This window comes from Delphinapterus leucas, chromosome 3 (assembly GCF_059928025.1).
Source record: "Delphinapterus leucas isolate spDelLeu-1000000601 "Yukka" chromosome 3, BTC_Dleu_Yukka2, whole genome shotgun sequence".
Lineage (NCBI taxonomy): Eukaryota > Metazoa > Chordata > Mammalia > Artiodactyla > Monodontidae > Delphinapterus > Delphinapterus leucas.
In genome coordinates, this window is record NC_143131.1 from 133,735,629 (window position 1) to 133,759,831 (window position 24,203).

A 24,203-nucleotide genomic window follows, 5' to 3' on the forward strand; every position below is an offset into this window, starting at 1 on the left:
CACAGAAAGCAAGAGTGACAGAAACTGGACAGCTCTATGCGAACCTTGAAGATGGGCCTACTCCCAGACTTTGCAGTTACGTGAACCAATAAATTTCTTTTGCTTAAGCCACTGTTTGACTTTGAGTCATTTCAAACTCAAAAAATCCTGAGTTGGATTCACTACACCTACATCTAACGGTCAGTCTTAAACTCCAGATAACATGCATAATTTTGTGGTTCTTCAGGAATCCTCATCTCTCTTGCAGCCTCTACCCATTTGGCATAGACTTTGTAAGCTGGAGACAAAGTTTTACACTTCACTTCGTAAACACAGATTTTATACTAGTCAGCTATATCTTCTATACTGCATGAAACCCAGATTAAAATTCACAAGAGGTCAAATATGCCCTTCAGTGATGCCTGCATATGTGGGAGGATAGAATAAGCCATTTGGGGAGACGAGAAAAATACTCACATGATCCCTGGCAATCTCTTTTGGACTCTAAAAATCCTCTGGGGCTATATGTTAATAGAAATATTAAAATTCAAACACTATCAAATCTTTTTGAAAAACAAATTAATTTTGTGGAAAGAGAGACAACAGGAAAAGCATGCTTCCCCCCAGTGATGTTGTTACTTAAATTGGCCTCTAGAGGTCATGTCTAGCCAATGCAACCCTCTTCTGATAATGCAAAAGTTTCACTGGCTTCCTTAGACTAGTGTTTTGCAAACTCTGTTTCCTGGAGCCCATGGGGTACTGGTAAGATGCAACAGGGACATCATCAGGGTGAAGGAGACGGCAAAAGGACAGGATTTTGAGTTATCTTCCTGCATCAACCAGATTCTTTTTTAAAAATTATCTTTCATGGATAAACAAGGTCCTACTGTATAACACAGGGAACTATATTCAATATCCTGTGATACACCATAATGGAAAAGAATATATACTTCTATGTATAACTGAATCATTTTCTGTTCATCAGAAGCTAACGCAGCATTGTAAATCAACTACACTTCAATTAAAAAAATTATCTTTTATGTACTGGGCTATCAAGGAAAATTTATTTGGAAAAGGTTTTGAGTGCTTAAAATATTAGAAAAATAACTGCTTTAACTCCAGAAACAGCATCAGTCCAGGTATTGAGTTCTTAGGTGTCTTATGTATTGAGGGTCTTACATCACGGAAGAAAGTATCAATGGTTTCATGTCGATAAGAGAAAACCTCTGATACTGCAAGTTGTGTGCAATATATGAATCTAAAAGGATCACCGCCTTCCACCAACACTTCATCAGGTAGTAAGGTCTTCTCATCTTACTCTACAAAGCACGCACCAATGGATAAGCTCTGCACTTGTTATAAAGTGAAATAAAGGTGGAGGACAGGACAATAGTGCTGCCACTGGGGTTTAAACACCTTCACGTGAAATTCCACCATTTGAGATCAGAAGCTCAGCATGCAAAGAAACATAGACCCCCATACATAAGTAACATTCTTCAAGGCATTCCTTTTATATGTGATCAATAATGCAAAAAAAAAAAAAAAAAACCACCTGCGCTAGCGCTCCTTGGTGCAAAGGAGAGATAGAGGAGGTTATTAGGAAGTACTGGTACAACAAGCCTACAGATGTATTATGGTTTTATACAATTATTCTCCAACACATCAGGAACTAAAGGTATTGTGACCTTGTTAATTTTAAAATTCTGTCCTTTTCCATAACCAGAAAAATCTTCAAAGAGAGAGAACATCTAATTCTTTATCCTATTCTCTATCTTCAAAGCAGACTTCCTTTTCGCCCTTGCATTTAGATTCCATTCTTCTGCTTGAGGCAGTGAAGAATTTTCAGGGAATTTTCAAAGAGACAAAAGCCACTCAAAAGAATATAAATGTCAAACACATGTAAATTTCCCCTGCTCCATTTTTTCCCCAAGTCAGGAATGGCCTTTGTTTTCTCCTGGTATGTTTCATCTGGCTGACATCTCTGGTTGAGGAGCAATCATCCAGGCAGCGAATTTACAATGAAATGACAATCAGTTACCAAAAATGTTGTAGGCACTGATAACGGGATTCAGAAGGGTCAGAAATGAGTGGAAGAAAATAGGCATTTCAAACAAGTGCACAGCAGCTGCTTCTGAACTTGCCTTAAGATTGCATCCAAAACATTTACTAATTTTCTGTTGTAAAATAAAGGGAAGCCAAGTGAAATCCTGATAAAGAATCATTCTGGAGAGGGGGAAGAACACTACCGTTTAAATGGTATTCCTGAGGTTAAATTAAATTCTTTCAGAAACATCTTTACTCCCATTTGTGTCAGTTCAGCCAAGATGAAGGGGGAGCTAAGAAGGAAGCAAAACATATCTTCAGATTTATACCTTCTTTGAGGATGATTCTACAGTTTTTATGGAACTGGATAACTAAACCAGGTACATGTAAAGAACAGATGCACAAAAGATTTCAGCAAACTTGTAACAACATGAAGAATTAATCCCAAACATATGCCCTCTCAAAGAGGTAGCAATTATACAAAAATGAAAGCAACTGTAGCAGATACCTTTTCTTGTGTGCCTACTATAATTCAGACGGTTAAATCACAAAGACTCTGCAGGCTGGGTAATATTCTCTACCTTGCAGATAAAAAATCAAGAGCTTAAGTAAATGAACTTGTTCCTGGTCAAGCAATGAACATGAGACAGATCCATGATTTTAAAGTAACCTTTTTGACTCTAAAATCAAGGGTCATAATCTTTGTGCTTTCCATGGAAAAAATAAAATAAAAGATAAATGGGGAACCAGAATGGTGAGGGGTCAGGAGATTTTGTCACATAAGCTAAAGAATTTTAGCCATTTAATCTAGAGAAAGGTGATTCAATGGGCTTTATAGGAGCTGTGGGAAAACATCTGAGAGGTCACAATATGGATGAAGAGAGATCATTTTTTAATCTGTATGTTTTATTAAAAACAAAAACATGTGGGTTCTACTTATAGCTGTGATAAAGAAACTTGATTCAGACTTAACTTCCCATTAGGAACAACTGTTAAATCTATGTAAAATAAAAGGGGAAAACCCCCAACTACTGATATTCATCAGAGAGCAATCAAGGCAGCCAGGCTTCAATAGACCAAGATCCTGAAGGGAAAGAAAATGTATTGAGAATATCCCCATATTTGTCATTTTTTCCTCTATAGCACCCTTGTGCATTTTTAGAGAAAAGGATAGGGGCAGGTCAGAAAGTGGTAATTAAGCGGTCCTGTGAATTTCACTAGGTTGGAAAGATCAAAATTAATTAGCTCAGGGCCACCAAAAATAGCCAGGATTTAAGGGGAAAAAATGTTTCTAGATAATCCCCTCTAAGAGTGAGATAATTTGTCATTAGCAGAATGACACTAAAGAAATACTAAAAGAAGTTCTTTAGGCAGAAGGAAAATGATCCCTGGTAGAAGAAGAACACTAATGCAGAAACAAATGAAGAGCACCAGAAAGGATAAATATATGGTTAAGTCTAAATGAATATTGACTCTTTACTAAAATACATCTTGTGGGAATAAATTTTAAATAAATTTATCATACACATATACGAATGAATATATTTTGTACATAATTTTAACATGTGACAATAATAACACAAAAAGTGGGAGAATGGTAAATGGAGTTAAAGTTTTTAAGCTTTCATTTACCCTAGAAGGGATTAAAGTAAAATTTTATTAGAATAAGGCAAAGATTCATTTTGTAATTTAGGATAAACTCTAAAATGAAATAAAAGAATATACGCTTAACAAGATAATAGAAGGAAAAGAGAATAATATAAAAATATTTTGATTAATTCAAAAGAAGGCAAAAATAGAAGAAAAAAGAAAATAGGTGGGACATAGTAAAATAATACATTTAAACCCAAATATATCAGCAATTACATGACATACAAATGAACTACACATTCTATAAAAACACAAACATTGTCAAATTGGGGAATAAAGAACAAAACTCTGCCATATGTTGCTTCCAGGAGACACACCTAAAATATAAGACTCAGATAAGTGAAAATAAGAGGAGACATATTTTGCAAATACTAATCAAGATAAAGCTGGTATAGGTATTGGGTTGACCAAAAAGTTCCTTCGGTTTTAAAGTAAAAGACACATTTTTCATTTTCACCAAGAACTTTATTGAACAACGTATTCACCGTTTTGTTCCACTACCTTCTGCCATTTTTCAGGTAACTTCATAATTCCATCTTCCCAAAACTTTTTATCTTTTTGAGCAAAGAACTGTTCCAGGTGCCTTTTATAGTCTTCCAGGCAATGGAAATTTTTTCCCTTAAAAGAATTTTGTAAAGACCAAAATAAATGGAAATCCAGAGGTGCAATGTCTAGTGGATATGGCAGATGAATCAGAACTTCCCAGCCAAGCTATAACAGTTTTTGCCTGGTCATTAAAGAAACATGTGGTCTTGCGTTATCTTGATGGAAGATTATGTGTTTTCTGTTGACTAATTCTGGATGCTTTTCGTCGAGTGCTGCTTTCAGTTGGTCTAACTGGGAGCAGTACTTGCTGGAATTAATCGGTTTTTCAGAAGGAGCTCATAATAGAGGACTCCCTTCTGATACTACCATATACACAACATCACCTTCTTTGGATGAACAGCGACCTTTGGTGTGGTCGATGGTGGTTCATTTCACTTGCCCCGTGTTCTCTTCCGTTCCACAATACTGGACAGTACCCACTTTTCTTTTTCTTTTTTTTTGATATTGTTAAATTGTTACAGTATATACTTTTCATTACCCATCACAATTTGTTTTAAAAACAGAACATTATCATTACACTTAAGTAGAGATTCATATGCGGAAATAAGGTCAAAAAGGTTTTTTTTGCTTAACTTATGTGGAACCCAAACATCAAAGCGATTAACATAACCAAGCTGGTGCAAATGACTTTCAATGCTTGATTTGGATATTTTGAGTATGTCAGCTATCTCCCTTGTGGCATAACATTGATTGTTCTCAATTAACGTCCCGATTTGATTGCTATCACCGTCAACTTGTCTACCGGACCGTGAAGCTCCGTCCAGCAAGAAATCTCCAGCATGAAACTTTGCAAACCACTTTTGACATGTTCAATCAGTCACAGCACCTTCTCCATACACTGCACAAATCTTTTGTTGCATTTCAGTTGCATTTTTAACCTTTCTTGAATTAATAAAGCATAATATGCCGAAAATGTTGCTTTTTTTCTTCCATCTTCAATATTAAAATGGCTACACAAAAATTCACCAATTTTGATTTTTTTTAAATGCATGCTGATATGAGAGCTGTCACAATGCAATCTAACAAAATTGTTTTGAATAAAGTTAAAGACAACTAAAGCACTACCAGAGCCATCTTATGCGAAAAAACAAACGAACTTTTTGGCCAACCTAATTTAACACTAAGAAGATTTCAAGAAAAGAAGTATTAGTAGTGATGAAGAGACACAGTTTGTAATAATAAAAGATAAATTTGACTGGAATATAAATGTGTATATACCTAATAACATAGGCTCAAAATATATAAATCACAAACTGACCAAACTAAAAGGAGAAATAAAAGTACATATTCATATATCTTGAGAATAACTCACATCTCTCAGTCATTGATAAAACAAGCAGAAAAGGAATTAGATATATTTTTTGAACAACTCAATAAACTAACTTGACCTAATTGGGGGGTGTGTGTGTGTGTGTGTGTGTGTGTGTAAAACACTATGCCAAATAATTGCAGAATACAGTCTTTTCAAGTGGACATAGTATCTTTACCAAAATGCACTATGAAGCAAGAATGTACCTTCTGACCACAGTGGAATTAAGATTGAAATCAGTAACCAAGAGATAACTAGAAAATCTTCAAATACTTATAAACGAAGCAAGTGTTTTCTAAATAATCCATAAATCAGAGAATAACAAAGCAAATTAGAAAATATTCTGAAGTGAATAATTATGAAAACAAAGATATGAGAATTTATGGAATGTAGTTGAAGTAATGCTTACAGAAAAATTTATTGTGTCAAATGCACATTTTAGGAAAAACTTGAAAAAGCATATAATTTTCTAAGACACCAGAAAAAGAATAGCAAATTAAAGAAGAAGGAAATATTAAAGATAAGAGTAAAAAAAAAATCAATGACAAAAAGTCTACAAACAATAAATGCTGGAGAGGGTGTGGAGAAAAGGGAACCTTCCTACACTGTTGGTGGGAATGTAACTATAAACTGGTACAGCCACTATGGAGAACAATATGGAAGTTCCTTAAATAACTAAAAATAGAACTATCATATGATCCAGCAATCCTACTCCTGGGCATACATCCAGAGAAAACCATAATTCAAAAAGATGCATGCACACCAATGTTCATTGCAGCACTATTTACAATAGGGAAGACATGGAAGCAACCTGAATGTCCATTGACAGAGGAATGGATAGAGAAGATGTGGTACATATATACAATGCAATGTTACTCAGCCATAAAAAAATAATGAAATAATACCATTTGCAGCAATATGGATGGATCCAGAGAGTATCATACTAAGTGAAGTAAGTCAGACAGAGAAAGACAACTATCATATGGTATCACTTACATGCAGAATCTAAAAAAGAAGGATACAAATGAACTTATTTACAAAACAGAAATACTCAGACTTCAAAAACAAACTTATGGTTACTAAAGGGGAAAGGTTGGTGGGAGGGATAAATCAGGAGTTCAGGACTGACATATACACACTACTATATATAAAATAGATAACAAGGACCTACTGTATAGCATAGGGAAATCTACTCAGTATTCTGTAATAACCTATATGGGAAAAGAATCTGAAAAAGAATGAATATATGTATATGTATAACTGAATCACTTAACTGTACACCTGAAATTAACACAACATTGTAAATCAACTATATTCCAATATAAAATAAAAATTAAATTTAAGAAATTAATGAAATAGAGAACCTAATAGAAAAAAAGGAAAATTTGCTTTTTGGAAAAGATTAATAAAATTGATAAACATCTAGCAGACTGATTACAAAGAAAAAATTTCAAGGATTAGAAGTGGAGGGCTTCTCTGGTGGTGCAGTGGTTAAGAATCCGTCTGCCAATGCAGGAGACACGGGTTCGATCCCTGGTCCGCGAAGATCCCACATGACTCAGAGCAATAAGTCCGTGTGCCACAACTACTGAGCCTGCGCTCTAGAGTCCGCAAGCCGCAACTACTGAAGCCCGCGTTCCACAACTACTGAAGCCCATGCGCCTAGAGCCCGTGCTCCGCAACAAGAGAAGCCACAGCAATAAGAAGCCCGTGCACCGCAACGAAGAGTAGCCCCTCCTCACCACAACTAGAGAATGCCCGTGCGCAACAAGGAAGACCCAACACAGCCATTAATTAATTAATTAATTTAAAAAAAAAAGTGGATATCATTAGAGATTTTAGATTGATTTTAAAAATAATAACATTTAGCTTTCAGATAGGATGTAGAAGGTCTTAAGGGACCACTGTAACCATCATATAAGCTAAAAAGATAATTGAATCTCCCCACCCGACTCCCCCGTCATATTTAAGATATTGGAGAGCTGCAGACACAAAGTAGTCTAAGGAAATTAAATTACAGAGGAGTTTAAGGAATTTCTAGGTGAGCAGATGTCAGTGGCCAAATTTTATTCTGCAGGGTCTCCACTGGGGCCAGTGAAAAACTGAACGTGGAATTTTCCTGGGATACAGAAAAGCCTGCAGCCGTTGTGGGCTGGCATGAATGGACTGAAATCAGTAAAAGCTCCAGATGCAGGGAACTTGTTCTTGCCTGCCAACTTTCCCCATGGAGCTTTTCTGAGTATGTGTCAGGGGCATGGAAGCTGAACTAGAAAGCAGAGGGAGCATTCTGCATCTTACACAAAGATCACAAAGTCCTACTAGAGGGAGTGGCCTGTAGTAGACACAGGACAGAACAAGGTAGTTCTAAAGACATTTGAAAAGGTGAAGACAACCTAACTAAAGCGGTAACCCAGCCACAATTCAGCTCAAATCCTGATTGGATTGTAAAAACTGTCCCTTCTCCCTAACTTATTGCCCAGGGAAGGGACGTGCCCTCACTTGTACAAGATAATATTTACTCCAGAGGCTACAGTTTTTTCATTAGGCAATTGCTGGAACACGATAAAAAGTTGTGAGACAGGCGTAGAAGCAATATGACTCCTAATTAAGAAAAAAACCTGTCAATAGAAGCAGGCTGATGAATGGCTCAGATATTGGAATTACAGAGACCCTAAAATAACTTTTAAAATACATTAAAGAAATTAGAAGAAAACAGACAAAATGGACACAAAAAAGAGAATTTTAAGAGAAAAGTAAAATCTCTATGATAGAACCAAGTGGAAATTCTAAAACTGAAAAAATACTATATATTAAATTAAAATTTATTTAATGTACCTAAAGCAGAGTGGACATAGCAGAGGAAAAAAATGCCAATTATTTCATCCAGGTCATCACACAAACTGGTTGTAAACCAAAAATAAAGGAAAAAAATTTAGATACAGACATAAATTCTTACACACAAATAGGTAGATTATATTCAAGAGAACAAGCATAAAAATGATAACTGACTTTTCATCAGAAAACAATGGAAGGCAAAATAGAATTGACTTCTTTAAGTGCTGAAATTAAAAAAAGCTAGAATTAAAAAAAAAAACAAAGCCTATATAAAGACAATTTTAGACAAAAACTGAGACAATATGTCACCAGCTTTTCAGGCTGAAAGGGAACAATCCATGATGTCACCACAGATCTGCAGCACAAATCTGCAGATTTGACCAGAAAGGTCAAATATGTGCAAAAATGTAAAATTATTTTTTTATTTTTATTTTTTTGCAGTACGCGGGCCTCTCGCTGTTGTGGCCTCTCCCATTGCGGGGCACAGGCTCCGGACGCGCAGGCTTAGCGGCCATGGCTCACGGGCCCAGCCGCTCCGCGGCATGTGGGATCCTCCCAGACCGGGGCACGAACCTGTGTCCCCTGCATTGGCAGGCGGACTCTCAACCACTGCGCCACCAGGGAAGCCCGTGAAATAATATTTTTAAAAGTTAAAAGAAAAGTACTGGCTACTAAAAACCACAGTAAAAACAATAAATTGAGGAGTTCATAATACATGTAGAAATAACATGTATGACATGAATAGCATAATTGGAGAGAAAACAAATGGAATTATACTCTTACAATGCTTTTACATTGCTCATGGAGTAGCACAATACTAATTCAATTATTTTGATAAGTGGGGTAATAAACTGAGGATGTTTATAGTAATCCCTAGAGCAGTGGCTCTCTACCAGTGGTAATTTTTCTTCCAAAGGGACATGAGCCATTTTTGGTTATTTCAATTCTGATTGGGGGAGAGGGGGACTTTTCTACTATCATATAGTGGGAAGATGCCAGGGATACTGCTAAAAATCCTACAATGCATAGAACAGCTCTCATAGCAAGGAAATATCTGGCCCAAATGTCAAAATGCCAAGGTTGAGAAGGCTAAAATACAAAGTGGTAACTAAAGTAACCATTAAAAAAAAAAAAGGTGGGGGGTGGGGGTGGATCTTAATCTGGAATGATTAAAAAACACATGATTAATCCAAAAGAAGAGAAGAGACAAATAACGAAAAGATGGGACAAATAAAAACATAACAAGCCACTAGACATAAAAGCAAATATGTCAACGATTACAGTAGATTTTCCATGGGCAAATACTCCATCTATTGGCATAAAGTGGCTCATAATAAGACAGACTGTCAGACAATCCATTCTAATCATAAAATCTTGTGTGACTATATAAATGTCAGACAAAGTAGACTTCAAGACAGGGAGTATTATTAGAGATAAAGGAACATTTCATAATAACAAAATGGTTAATCAAGACGATATCATTCCAAGTACATATGCAAATAATAGCATCACTTCAAAATGCATGAAACAAAAATTAAAGCTAGATTTGATAGAACTAAGAAGATAAAGACAAATCCACATAGTCGGGGGCATTTCAGTTTCTGAAAGACTACTTTTATATAGATTACTAGCAGTAATCAATATAAAAAATGTTCAGTAATATTCAGTATAGGTAAAGAAGATTTTGAACAACACTATTAACCAATTCGACCAAATAGATGTGTATTAAATATGACAAACAACAGCTTCAGAATACAGTCTTTTCAAGTGCACAAGGAACATTCTCCAGAATAGACCATATGTTGCTCTTCAGAGCAGGTCTTAAAAGTTTAAAAGCAATGAAACAAATTTTAAAATGTTCCCTGTCCATAATAGAATTAAACCAGAAATCAATGATGAAGACAACTAGAAAATCTCCAAACACGTGAAAATTAAATATTTCTAAGTAACCCATTAGTTAAAGAAGAAATAATATTTAAAATCTGAAAATAATTTGAAGTAAAAACAATGAAAATTCAACATGTCAGAATTTGTGGGATGGAACTAAAGCAGAGTTTAGAGGAAATTTTATAGCTTTAAATGCATATATTGGAAACGTTTAAAATCAATTACTTAAGCTTCCTTCTCATAAAACAATAAAATGGGGGTGTGGAAATGAAGAGCGGAAATCAGTGAAACAGAGCAGAGGAAATCAACAAAGCAAAAAATGGGTTCTTTGAAGAGATTATTAAAACTGAACTTCCTTGCAAGACTCATCAAGAAAAAAAGAGAAAATACAAACTATGACTATCTGGAGTGAAAAAGGAACATCACTACAGATAGTGAAAGATACAGGAGAATGTTATAAACAACATTATGCCAATAAATCTGTCCAGCTAGATGAAATGAACAAAGTGCTTGAAAACACATCTTACCAAAACTGACACAAGAAAATAAAGAAAAGCTAAATATTTCTATGTTAGTTAAAGAATTAGAATCTATAAGTTAAAACAATTCCTCAAGTAAATTCCTGACTTGACGGCTTCAGTAGTAATTCTACCACTCATATATATGAATAATACCAATCTTACACAGTCATTCAGAGACGAGAGATAAAAGAAACAATTCCCAACTCACTGTATGAGACCAGCATTATCCTGACACCAACATCCAACAAAATTTTTTATGAGAAAATAAATGAATAGAGATATAAAATGTCTAAAAGAATATGCCAGTAAATATTAATAGAATAGAGCAGTATATGAAAAAGGATTATATATATTCACCAAGTGAACTTTAGCCCAGAAATGCAAGGTTAGTTTAACCTTCAAAAAACCACTAAATAGAGATATATTCCATATTCATAAATTGGAAGACTCATTATTATTAAGATATCATTACCCTGCGCCCAAAATTAATATATACAATACAATCCCTACCAAGTAAATCCCAATAGGTCTTTTTTTTTTTTTTGGCAGAAATTGACAAGATGGTACTAAATTTGTTTAAAATATAAAAGATCTGGCCTAGCTATGAAAATCTTGAGAAAAAATAAATTAAAACAACTTACATTACTAAATTTTAAGACATTCTATAATGTTATACCAATTAAGACACTGTGGTATTGGGAACAAAAATAGACAAATAGATCAATGAAACAGACTGAAGAGTCAGGAGGTAGATTTATACACATAATGGTTGCTTTATTTTGCCAAAATTATAGAGAAAGGAAGGCCTACTCAATAAATGATGTTGGAACAACTAAGAAAAAAATGAACTATAGTATGCTACACATAAAAGTTAAAGTAGATAGTGAATTTAAAAATGAAAATATAAAAAACTCTAAAATAAAGCTTTTGTTCATGTCTTCATTATTGAGGTAGGCAAAATTTCTTAAACAAGGCACAAAGAACACAAAATAAAAAATAAAAAGATACAACTGACTTCATCAAAACTAACATCTTCTGCCCATCAAAAGATATCTTTTAAAAAGTGGAAAGGCAAGCCACAGATGAAGAGAAAATATTATACAGATATATAGATATGACAAGAGACTCGTACCTAAAATGTGCAGACAATTCCTATAAATCAATTAGAAAAAGGTAAATAGCTCAATCTTTAAAAAATTATACAAACTACTATGTCTAAAACAGATACGCAACAAGGATGTATTGTATAGCACAGGGAAATATAGGCATTCTTTTGTAATAACTTTATTTTGATTTTTTATTTTTTTGGTTGCACCACATGGCCTGAGGGATCTTAATTCAACGACCAGGGATCGAACCCATGCCCCCTGCAGTGGAAGTGTGGAGTCTTAACCACTGGACTGCCAGGGAAGTCCCTATTTTGTAATAATTTTAAAAGAACTATAATCTATAAAAACATTGAATCACTATGTTGTACTCCTGAAACTAATATTGTACATCAACTTTACTTCAATAAAAAAAATACTAGAAAAAAATGAGCTCTCCTCCCCTCACAATTACTGTTTTAAATGACTTGAAAAGGCACCATCCAAAGAATATTCAAAAGGCCAATAAGCACATGAAAAGATTCTCAACAGTGTAACTCAGTAGGGAAATTCAAATTAAACCAACTAAGGCGTACCATTACACCTATTAGTAACACTAAAATTTAACAGGTTGACAAAACCAAACACTGGAGGGAGTGTGGAGCAGCTGTAAACATTATACATTACCGGTGGAAGGTAAAGTGGCTCAACTCAACCATTTTTAACAACTGCATAGCAGTTTCTCATAATGTTAAATTTATACCTACCCTATGATCCACCATGCCTAGATATATACCAAAAAGTAATAAGTCATATATCTACAAAAATACTTGTATAAGAAGGTTGATAGAAACTTCATAATAGCTTAAAATAAGAAACTCTTTGTCCATCAACAGAAAAAATTATTAAAATTTTGTGGTATATTCATGTAATGGAATATCACACAGCAGTTAAAAAAAACACTACTGATGAATGTAATAACACAGGTGAATCTCTAAAACATTACAATCAGCAAGAGAAGTCAAACATGAAAATACATACTGTATGATTTTGTTTATATGAAATCCAAGAACAAATAAAACTAATCTATTGCTATATGTATGACAATAGGGGTTACCTTGACAGGAAGCGGGTGTGAATATTAACTGGAAAGGGTATGAGGGAACTTTCTGGAGTGTTAGCTCTTTTAACTTTATCTGGGGGATTTTTATACAGGTATAATCATAGATAAAAATTTATTGAGCTATACACTTAAGACTTGCACATTTTACTTTATTTAAATTACACTCAATTTCAAAGAGATAATAGGAGGATACTATGAAAAATTTTATGTCAATATATTTGAAACTTTAGTTGAAATGGACAAATTTCTCAAAAGTTACATTTAAAATATTTGAACATTCTTCTATCTAGTAAAGAAATTTAATCCATAATTTACTATCTCTGACAAAACTCTGAACCCAGGTGGCTTCACCTATGGTTATTCCAAGCATTTAAGGAAGAAATAACAATAATATTACACAAATTTCACCAGAAAATAAGGAACACTTTTAAACTGGTTTTATCAAATCAGCATATCTTGATGCCAAAACTTGACAAGGACATTACTAGAAAGCCAAACATTAGGCCAATCTCTCTCATGTTTAAGATTTTAGGCACAGAAGTCTTAAAACATGAGCAAAACAAACCCACCAATAAAATATATAGAAGATATTACATCATGAATAAGTTGGACTTATTCAAGAAATACAAGGTTGGTTTAACATTTGAAAATCAATCATTGCCATACTAACAGAGAAAATATCTGATAACTCAATAGATGAGCAAACATTTGATAAAATTCAATACCCATTCATAATTTTATTTTTCTATTCTTTTTTATTGCATATAATTGATTTTCAATATAATATTAGTTTCAGGTGTACAACACAGTGTACATTACATTAGTACATACTTTTTATAGGTTACAAAATAATCACCACTATAAGACTAGTTACCATCAGTCAACATACAAAGTTATTACAGTATTATTGACTATATTCCCTAGGCTGTACTTTACATCCCCCCGTGACTTATTTATTTTGTAACTGGAAATTTATACTTCTTAATCACCTTCACCTATTTCACTCATCCTCTCACCATTTCCCCTCTAATAACCACTGGTTTGTTCTCTGTATCTACGAGTCTGTTTCTGTTCTGTTTGTTCATTTGTTTTGTTTTTCAGATTTCACATGTAAGTGAAATCATATGGTATTTGTCTTTTTCTGTCTCACTTATGTCACTTAGCATAATACCCTCTACGTCCATCCAAGTCTAAGTCAACCACTGGTGCCGCAGTGGTTGAGAGTCCGCCTGCTGATGCAGGGGACACGGGTTCGTGCCCTGGTCCGGGAAGATCCCACATGCCGCAGAGCGGCTAGGCCCGAGAGCCATGGTCACTGAGCCTGTGTGTCCGCAGCCTGTGCTCCGCAACAGGAGAGGCCACAACAGTGAGAGGCCCGTGTACCGGAAAAAAACAAAAAAAAAGTCCCTCCATATTATCGTAAATGACAAGATTTCCCTCTTTTTTTATAGCTGAGTAATATTCCATAGTATGTATACCACATCTTCTTTATCCCTTATCTATTCACCTATAGATGGATACTTAGGTTGCTTCCATATCTTGGCTATTGTAATTAATGCTGCAATGAACATAGGGGTGCATATATTCTTTTGAATTAGTATTTTGTTTTCTTTGGAAAAATACCCAGAAGTAGAATTGCTGGATCATACGGTAGTTCTATTTTTTTGAGGAACTTCCATATGTTTTCCATAGTGGCAATACCAGTTTACATATCCACCAACAGTGCACGAAGGTTCCCTTTTCTCCATATCCTTGCCAACACTTTTTCTTATTTGTCTTTTTGATGATAGCCATTCTGACAGGTATGTGGTGTTATCTCATTGTCGTTTTAATTTGCATTTCCCTGATGATTAGTGATGTTGAGCACCTTTTCATGTGTCTATCAGCCATCTGTATGTCTTCTTTGGAAAAAAGTCTATTCAGGTCCTCTGCCCATTTTGTGATTGGGTTGTTTGTTTTTGTGATGTTCAGTTGTATGAGTTCTTTATATATTTTGGATATTACTCTCTTATTGGGTGTATAGTTTGCACATATCTTACCCCATTCAGTAGGTTGCCTTTTCCTTTTGTTGATACTTTCCTATGCTGTGCAAAAGCTTTATAGTTTCATGTAGTCTTGTTTCTTTATTTTTGTTTTTATTTCCCTTATTTGAAGAGACATATCCAAAAAAAATTTGCCAAGATTGATGTCAAAGAGCATACTGCCTATTTCTTTTCTAGGAGCTTTATGAATTCAGGTCTTACATTTAAGTCTTTAATCCATTTTGAGTTTATTTTTCTATATGGTGTGAGAAAGTAGTCCGGTTTGATTATTTTGTATGTAGCTGTCCAGTTTTCCCAACGCCATTTATTGAAGATACTGTCTTTTCCCCATTGCATATCCTTGCCTCCTTTGTCATAGATTAATTGGCCATATAAGCATGGGTTTATTTACAGGCTCTCTAGTCTGTTCCATTGATCTATGTGTCTGTTTTTGTGCCATTACTATACTATTTTGATTACTATAGCTGTGTAGGATAGTTTGAAATCAAGGAGCATTATACCTCTAGCTTTGTTCTTTCTCAGGACTGTTTTGGATATTTGGGGTCTTCTGTGTTTCCATACAAATTTTAGAATTATTTATTCTAATTCTATGAAAAATGTCTCATTCATAATTTTTAAAAACTTTTGTAAACGAGGAATAATAGGAAACTTCCTTGATTTGGTATTATGTCTAATATCTTAATTAATGATAAAATTCTGAGAGATTTCTCTTGCTGTGTAGAAAGATACAAGGATGCCAGCTATCATTACTCCTAGTCAACATTGTAAAGAAGTCCTGACTAATGAAATAAGGCATATAAAAGAAATAAACAGCATGGGCTGTAGAAGTGAAGAACTAAAATTATGTCAAACATCATAGTTGTGGGTATAAAATATCCGAAAGAATCTATAAACTAATAGAATTACTAAGTGGATTTAGCAAGATCACTGAATACAAGGTCAATATTCAATTGTATGTTTCATGCAAGCAAAACCCAGTAAGAGAAAAAGTAAATAAAATATAATTATATTACTATTTATAACAACAGCAAAAACAATCATATGTATGGGAAAATTTTAACTACAGATATACAAGTCTTAGGCACAGAAAACTATAAATATTACTAAGAGAAATTTTAAAAGATAAAAAGAAATGAAAGGATATAGCATGTTCATGGATTAGAAGCTTAAATGTAGTAAAGACATCACTTCCTCTCAAATTTACCTATAGAGTCAATGCAATCCCTAACAAAATGCCAGCAAGTTTCATTTCTTTTTTCAAGAAATTGACAAACTGAGTCTAATACACGTGAAAATGCAAAGGGCCAAGATAAACTCAAACAAAAAGAACAAAGTTGGAGATCTGACACTACGAGGCACCAAGATTTATTTAAAGTATTAGTAATTTGAGTGTGGAATTGGCACAAGAATATACATACAAAGCACAGAAAGTAAGGAGAATTCTTAGATAGACCCACACATGTTTTGGTCACTAGACTTGTAACAAAGGACAAAAGTATCTCTGCAATGCAGTAAAGAAAGGATGGTCCTTTAATAAACTATGGTAGATTAAATGGATATTCATGTGAATAAAGCTTGATCGTTACCATTCCTTTCCCCATTTTATAGAGGAGGACGATGGGACTGAAGAGGTGAATGATGTAACTAAGTTCACACAGCTAATAAACCAGAGCTTCGTAAAATGTAGTTGGTCCTAGTTATCGGCCAAGAGTTTTACATACATTATCTCATTTGATTCCTCCAAATAGCTTTGCTTTATCAAAATTTTGTACATAAGATACTAGAAGTGACTAACCGGACAAGAGGTTGGGGTGCAGGGTAAGGGGCTCGTGGCCGGGAAACCACCCATGTCAGAAAGGGAATGCGATGACAGTCACATTCCAACAGGCCGGGGAGAGCACCCTGAACAGCTGGTTAAGGAACTTTCACACTTCTCTAAAAGAAGAAAAAAAAAAAAACCTGCAGAAAGAATAACTGAGAATGATGCTTGGAACTTGTTGCACGATTTGTGTTAATCGTGGAAAATTTTTCAGGGGATGAGGTCCTAACCTTTCTCATATACAAATATGCCCCCAAAACAGGTTTTTGATGAGACTATCATTTATGAAAAGTTACTGAATCATTCAGTAAATATTGACTGAGCACTCTTCCACATCCGGCACAGGGTTAATGCCTGAGGAAACAACACCCAACAGGACAGAGAAGCCTTCGCGGAGCTTCCGTTCTAACAGGAAGACCAGTCATGAACAAACCACCCAAACCACAGACGCGGTCATTTCAGGCTGTGCTTGGTGCCACAAAGGCGAGATATACTGAGAGAACGTGGGCGTGGAGGAAGGCGTGGTCGAGAACGGCATGGGCCCTCCTGCCCGTGACTTCCCCTTGCAAGGTGCTTGGGATGCTTCCTCCCCACCAGTGGTCCTCAGAATACCCCTGCGGGCATCATCTGGGAACTTCTTAGAGAGGCAGAATCTCAGGCCTCACCCCAGAACTCCTGAATCAATCCATATTTTAACAAGATCCCCAGGGTTTGTGAGCACACTGAAGTTTGAAAAGTACTCTTCAGGATTGCTTCTAACAGCCAGAATTTCCACTATTTCCATGCTCTGTCTGCGTAACAAGGGGCAAGCCAGAAGTGTCCCCACCTTACCCCCAGGGTCCCCTGCCATGCCTGAGGGGGTGGGTGTATACTTGTCCAGATCCCTCAGTATTGAGTTGTGCATTTTACACTTTTCCCAGAGCTTCCCACAGGACTGAACTCCGATGTCCTCTGTGGGAGCTGGTGCACTCTATCGGCTGCCTTCCCTTCCCTGTGTCACTTCCCTCCTTCCCTGCCCACGTTCCCTGTAGCTCCCAAATAAACTACTGCCATTTGCTTTTTGTCTCAGGGTGTTTGGAAGGGAACCCAAGACACGAGATCTCTCTGAGGAGATGTTATGTATGTGAGCTGAGAACTGAAGGATGACAAGGAACCACCTGGTGAAGATCTGGGAGAGGTGCTCTCCCAGCAGAGGCAACAGTTAGTGAAAAGGCCCTGGGGCTGGGAAGAACTGGGCGGTGCTCAGGGACCAGAATTGAGGCCAGTGTGATGGAAGCACAGTGGGAAGCTACATGGACAATGGGTGGGGGAGCATAAGAGTGGGAGAAGAGTTGACACCAACTGCACTAATGCAGGTGACAGACTCAGGATCTATCCACTAGGTGGGTCCGGTGGCAGCCGTGTGAGTAGAAGGTCAGAGAGGCAGGTAGAAGCGTTTTGACCTCATCTTCTGGCCTGAAGATATCCACCAATGGTTAACATACCCACGGGCTCATCCGACTTTTGACTAATGCCATAAAATCAAGCTCGTCCTCCAATTGTACCTGTCCCTAATATGACTACACTAAGGACGCAAAAGCAAATGGATACACCAGAAATGTTTGGTCCTTACTTGAAAATGCCTAACACAGCACCTGGCACACATGAAGCACTCAGCAACACCTCCTTCCCTAACCATCTAGTCCATGTTCACAGAGAAGCAAAGATGATTAAGATAAATACTATCCCACTTCCTGGCTTTGGTTCCTGGACTTAGGCTGATGATCACCCAGTTAACAAACATGTATTATGCATCATGTATCGGCAGGCTCTTGGCAGGCCCAAGATCAGCACGATAAGGTTACAGGGGGAAGCAGCCTGAATATTGTAATTCCACGTGATAAGTGTGATAAGCACGTGATCGACAAATGCTAATGTATGGAAAGAAGTATCTAACCCTTTTCATGGGAGTTTGGAAAAGCTTCAAAGAGGGAAAATAATACAACTGGCGCTTGAGTTGGACTTAAAACAATGAGTAGAAGTTTATCAGCCAAGGCAACGAGGGAAAAGATGAATATTTATCTGAGGGAAAGTTCAATAGGACTCAAACACAACCTGCATGAAGTGATGGGAGGTAAAGAGGGGGCCGTTTCCAAGTGTGTCTCATCGAGTGCCTGGTACAGCTTTCTTAACTTCAGGATTTTTCAAAAACTTTCATATGTGCTTTGTGATTCTCCATCAGAAAGGCATATTTAGCATTTCCTAATCTTATTTGACCACAGGTAGTTCTTTTCATTGTTTCCAATTTTAAAAATTAGATTATTTCCAGATAAGAAAAATTATCTTAGATCACATTACGAAGTGGCTGGTGTACCAAACCCTGGAAGTAACAGTTAAAAAGGAAAATAAGTTTTTAAGAAAGGACTATCAATATATATCATTACACTGATGTTTTAGAAAGCTAATTGTACCAGGAGAGACAGTTTGCTTGAACAATGACAGCTCCAATAATAGGGTTTTAAAAGATCCCATAATCTCTGCCAAGAACACATTCTAATCTTAAAACCTTCCAGTCAAGAAGTTTCACACTGCATCTAACTTAAGTTCTTCTTGCTGCAAATTAAATCCATGTATCATCCTCATGCACATGAGGATCCATGTGCATCCTCCTTTATAATTAATGTTATTTTTCCAGCAGCTTATTATGGTAATGAAGTATTTTCCTCCTTTACTGACTCCAGTAAAACTCTAAATAAATAACAATACACCAGAGAAATGCAGGTGGTGAACACTAAAAATCAGTTGATTTCCAAATTAAAATTTTTTTTTTTTTAAATAATGAAGCAATCAGCTTCCTGGGTATTTATTTCAGAGTCTATCCTTTTCTAGATATAAGTATTCTACCTAGATATAAACAGGCTCTTTCAGAGCCTAATTCTTCCTTCCTATGACTATTCTCTTTTCCTCCTGATACTCTTGACCAAGAATATTTGCACATGGCCGAAAGTGCTGTCCAATGGCTGGGCTGTATGCTCTTCCTCACCATCTCCCAGAGAGGATTTAAGAGAGCTGGAATCAGGAGTCCTCTGCTACCAGCTGTGTGATTTGGAGTAGGCACTGCCGTATCTGTGCTCCCCCTTCCTGATGTGTCCAGTGAAGCTGTCTAGAGTCTACTGTCTCTAAAGCCTGTACCACCTCTATGAGCCTGAGAACAGGTCTCTCATCTTCTCCACACTCCATCTATAGAAGGGGTAAATCCTCAGGGTTGGAGAGACCACTAGATACTTTCCCTCTCGCGGTTCCTGCTCTAGCACATTCACAACAGAAAATTACGCAGCACTGAGAATTTGGTAGTCATCAAATTTCTCCAACCTCTCCTAGTGAGCAAGTGAAGTTAAGTCTGGATACTTAATGTTTCTGGTCTATACCATCCCCTCCAACAGCTGCACAGAACATATCCTTCTCCTTGGAATAAAAAATGGATACAGTCCCAAAAGACAGGTAAACCCTATGCATCTCCTGAAGGACCTTCCCTCATTCTGCTGGAGCTAAACAATTAGCCCAGACTAGAATATGACGGCAAAAGATTCCAAGTCAGAAGAGAAAACATTCAAGTTTTTGTTCAGAGATTTTAGCCTGTTATTCTACAAGTCCCATATCTAGCCCACAAATGGCTTTTTTTTCCCTTTAAGTTTGAGCCAACTTACATGAATGAGAAAAATTTACATAAAAACTCAGATTTACAATTTCTCTCGAAAACTCTAAAGATCTGCCTATGCTAGGACCCCATCACCTTGCTGGCATGTACCACCACTGCCCCTTTATACTCTTCCCATTGTTTCCCTTACATGTCGCCAAGGGAAACCATGCTTCATCATGCTTGTGCAGCCTTTCTGTTGTTGCTGTTGTTTTAAAGCAGAAGTAAATTTCTCTCTCTCAATATATATTTTTTGGCCGCACCATGCAGCTTGTGGGATCTTTGTTCCCTGACCAGGGATTGAACCCATGTCCCCTGCATTGGAAGCCCAGAGTCTTAACAACTGGACCACCAGGGAAGTCCCTCTCTCTATCTGGTGTAAAACCAGATTTACACCAAATGGACTGATCAAGAAAAATGGAAAATGGTGTATTTCTAAGGGGAAGAAGAGAGCATTGCTTCTTGTTGGGGCAAATGTGAATCCACGTGACTCTTATCTGCCCAGCCCTATGGACATTTAAGTTTGAGAGAGTGTGGGAAGCCTTGGGTGGGGGAAACCATCCTGAATGGGAATCAGCTATCCCTTCTCTCTGACTCAGTCTCCATCTGTGCAATAAGCTGGTTGGACTAGGTGGTCCTTCCTGTCATGGACAGAAAGTGCTCCTATATTCCAACAAAGCAAAAAGCCTCTGACAAGGACAAGACAACCCAATATGGGTCTTGCTAGGATATGAAAAGACAATACTGACACCCAGTGGTCTGTTAACCAGCTCGCATTTCATGCCCTAAAATTCCTAAGGAGGGCTGGGTCCTCAGGCTAAGAACCCTCTTCAGGTCCTAGAAACACAGGAAACAGAAGACCACCAGCAGCTCATGACAATAAAACAAAATCATAGCATGTACTGTTTTGTTTTCTAAACACTTCTGTTGGGGATCTGACTAAATCTTGGTTTGGCTTAACTATATCCATTATATCAAAAGCATTTGTATTCAACAATGTATTTCTCTTACAAAATGGAATGCTTACAATGCTTTTGAAATGCTTACAATGCTTTTGAAAATGCAAGACTTACTTCCCAGGAGGTAAAATCTCAAATACCCTGAACTCTTCTATAATGATTTCTTTGATTTATTAATTAGTCTTCTAGGTGCTGAAAAGTAAATAATAAATATCTAAGATTATAAGGACAGGAAATCTGTTAGACTTGTTTGTGAACCTCCCAGAGCAGCCCCAAATCCTTCTGTTTTGAATAATAATGAGGTTACCACAGCAGGGAGGGCTGAGGCAGAATTGGCAGGAGAAACATTTTGAGAGCTTCTTTCATTTCAGATGGGTTAATAGTTACCAGAGTTTCAAAATCAGCAAGATCTAAAATATAACCTTTGGTGACACTTAGTCTGACTGCTAAATGAAAGAAAAGTGAAAAATGTATTTTAATAATTATTATTTCACATCTAAAGCCTCGGGGAAAAAAAAAAAAAGACCAGCAACCTGGTCTTCCATTCATAACATAAGCTGACATCTTGATGTAATACTCTAAATCGGCCTTCAGAATAATAGCACTGGTGAGAAATGTAGGAAGACTTAATGCAAATTACAAAGAATATCTAAGGTTCTTGCCTTTTTATTAGAGGAAAAATCACCAGCTGGTATCGTGGTATAACTGAAAGGCTCAAGGCACATAATCAGGTACAGATAGAGGGAACTGATTTGTAGCATCTCCCTCCTCTCAGAAACAACAAAATCAAGAAAAAGAACAATACTGAACTCAGCCAAAACCAAACAAGGAAATCAAATACCATAATCTCCACAAGGCAGAATGAAGAAGAATAGCTCCTATCTTATCCCCAGAGAGTACTAAAAGTCCTGAGAATGTCCCTCAATACTCCCAAACTGGACAAGAAATGCAGGGAGAATGGTATCCTTTTTGTCTCTTTTGACCTCAAGGAAGTATCAATTCTAAGAAATGACCTGGTTGAGGAGAAAAGAAAAGGAAGGGAATAGTCACATGACCCACTTCTGCAGAATCATAGGCTACTGGACTCCATGCTGAATTGCAGGAACCATCTAGAAGGTATCACCCTATGCTTCATTAAGTGGAGCAATCCCAGGCACAGGACAGAAAACGAAATTTAAGAAAAAGAAATAGAAACCAGTTCCTCTAAGAAAGACTGCACCCACCCCCAGCTGAACCCTTCCCCCATCACACCCACAGAATGAGGTGGGGGTGTGTGTGGAACACAGCACCTGAGTCCTCCATATATAGCTGGAGGATAAGTCAAGTCTCAGGTAATGGTGGAAAGAGGACGAGGAGAATTCTCTCAGGCTGTCAGAGGAGGTAGGTAGTCTACAGAGCAGCTCTCTCAAGCAGGAGTAATGCAAAAAGGAGTGAGGTTTTAACTTGAAAATACCCAAGAAAATATGGCATGAAAAAGAAGTTAAAAAGATTAATATCTCAGTTTCATAGAAAACATGCCCAAGGATCATTCCCAAGTGCTTTGTCCAGTAGAAAAGATTAATGAGAACAGGATTATTTGAAAGCAATAAACAGAAAATAAAACCTCTCAAAGTCTAGCCAGTAAATCTACAGAATTAAATATAAAGGGATATGGTAAACCTAAGGAAAGAAATTAACAACCAAACTAAAATAATACCGTTTTAGAACTAATGAATAAATTAGAAACAACGAGAAACAGAATAGATAAAATTGAAAGTGAAATTCAGGACACAGAAGAAAGACTTAAGATAATCACAGTAGATATGGGGGCAGGGAAACAAAGTTATGAAGAGCAGATATTAGATATACAAGAGGAGGTTGTTTCTATATTCTTTTTTTATTGGAGTAGAGTTGATTTACAATGTTGTGTTAGTTTCTGTTGTACAGCAAAGTGAATCGGTTTTACATATACATATATCAACTCTTTTTTAGATTCTTTTCCCATATAGGTCATTAGAGAGTATTGAGAAGAGTTCCCTATTCTATGCAGTAGGTTTTTATTAGTTACCTATTTTATATATAGCAGTGTGTATATGTCAATCCCAATCTCCCAATTTATCCCTCCACCATGCTTTTATATTCTAAAGAGAGAAAATCTCTGAAGCAGTGTTGTGGGTTGAACTGTGTTCCCCAAAAGATGTATTAAAGTCCTAACCCCTAGTACCTGTGAATGTGAATTTACTTGCAAACAGGGTCTTTGCAGACGTAGTCAAGTTAAAATGAGGTCACATACATTAGGTGAAACCTAGTCCAATGTGACTTGTCCTTGTATGAGAAAACAGGGACACTAGGAAGAGATGGCCATGTGAAGAGAGACACACAGGGGAAGACAGCCAAGGGAACATGGAAGCGGGGACTGGAACACTGCACCTACAAACCAAGGAGCACCAGGGACTGCCAGCCTTCACCAGAAGCTAGGAGAGGAGGAAGGGAACAGCTTCCCTCAGAACCCTCAGGGACAATCAACACCACCAAGATCCTGATTTTGAACTAGTAGCCTTCAGAACTGTGACAGAATAAATTTCTGTTGTTTTAAACCACTCAGTTTGTGGTACTTTGTTATTGTTATAGCTGTGCCAGAAAACTAATACAAGTAGCAAATCCTACAAATGGAACAAAAGAACAAATCA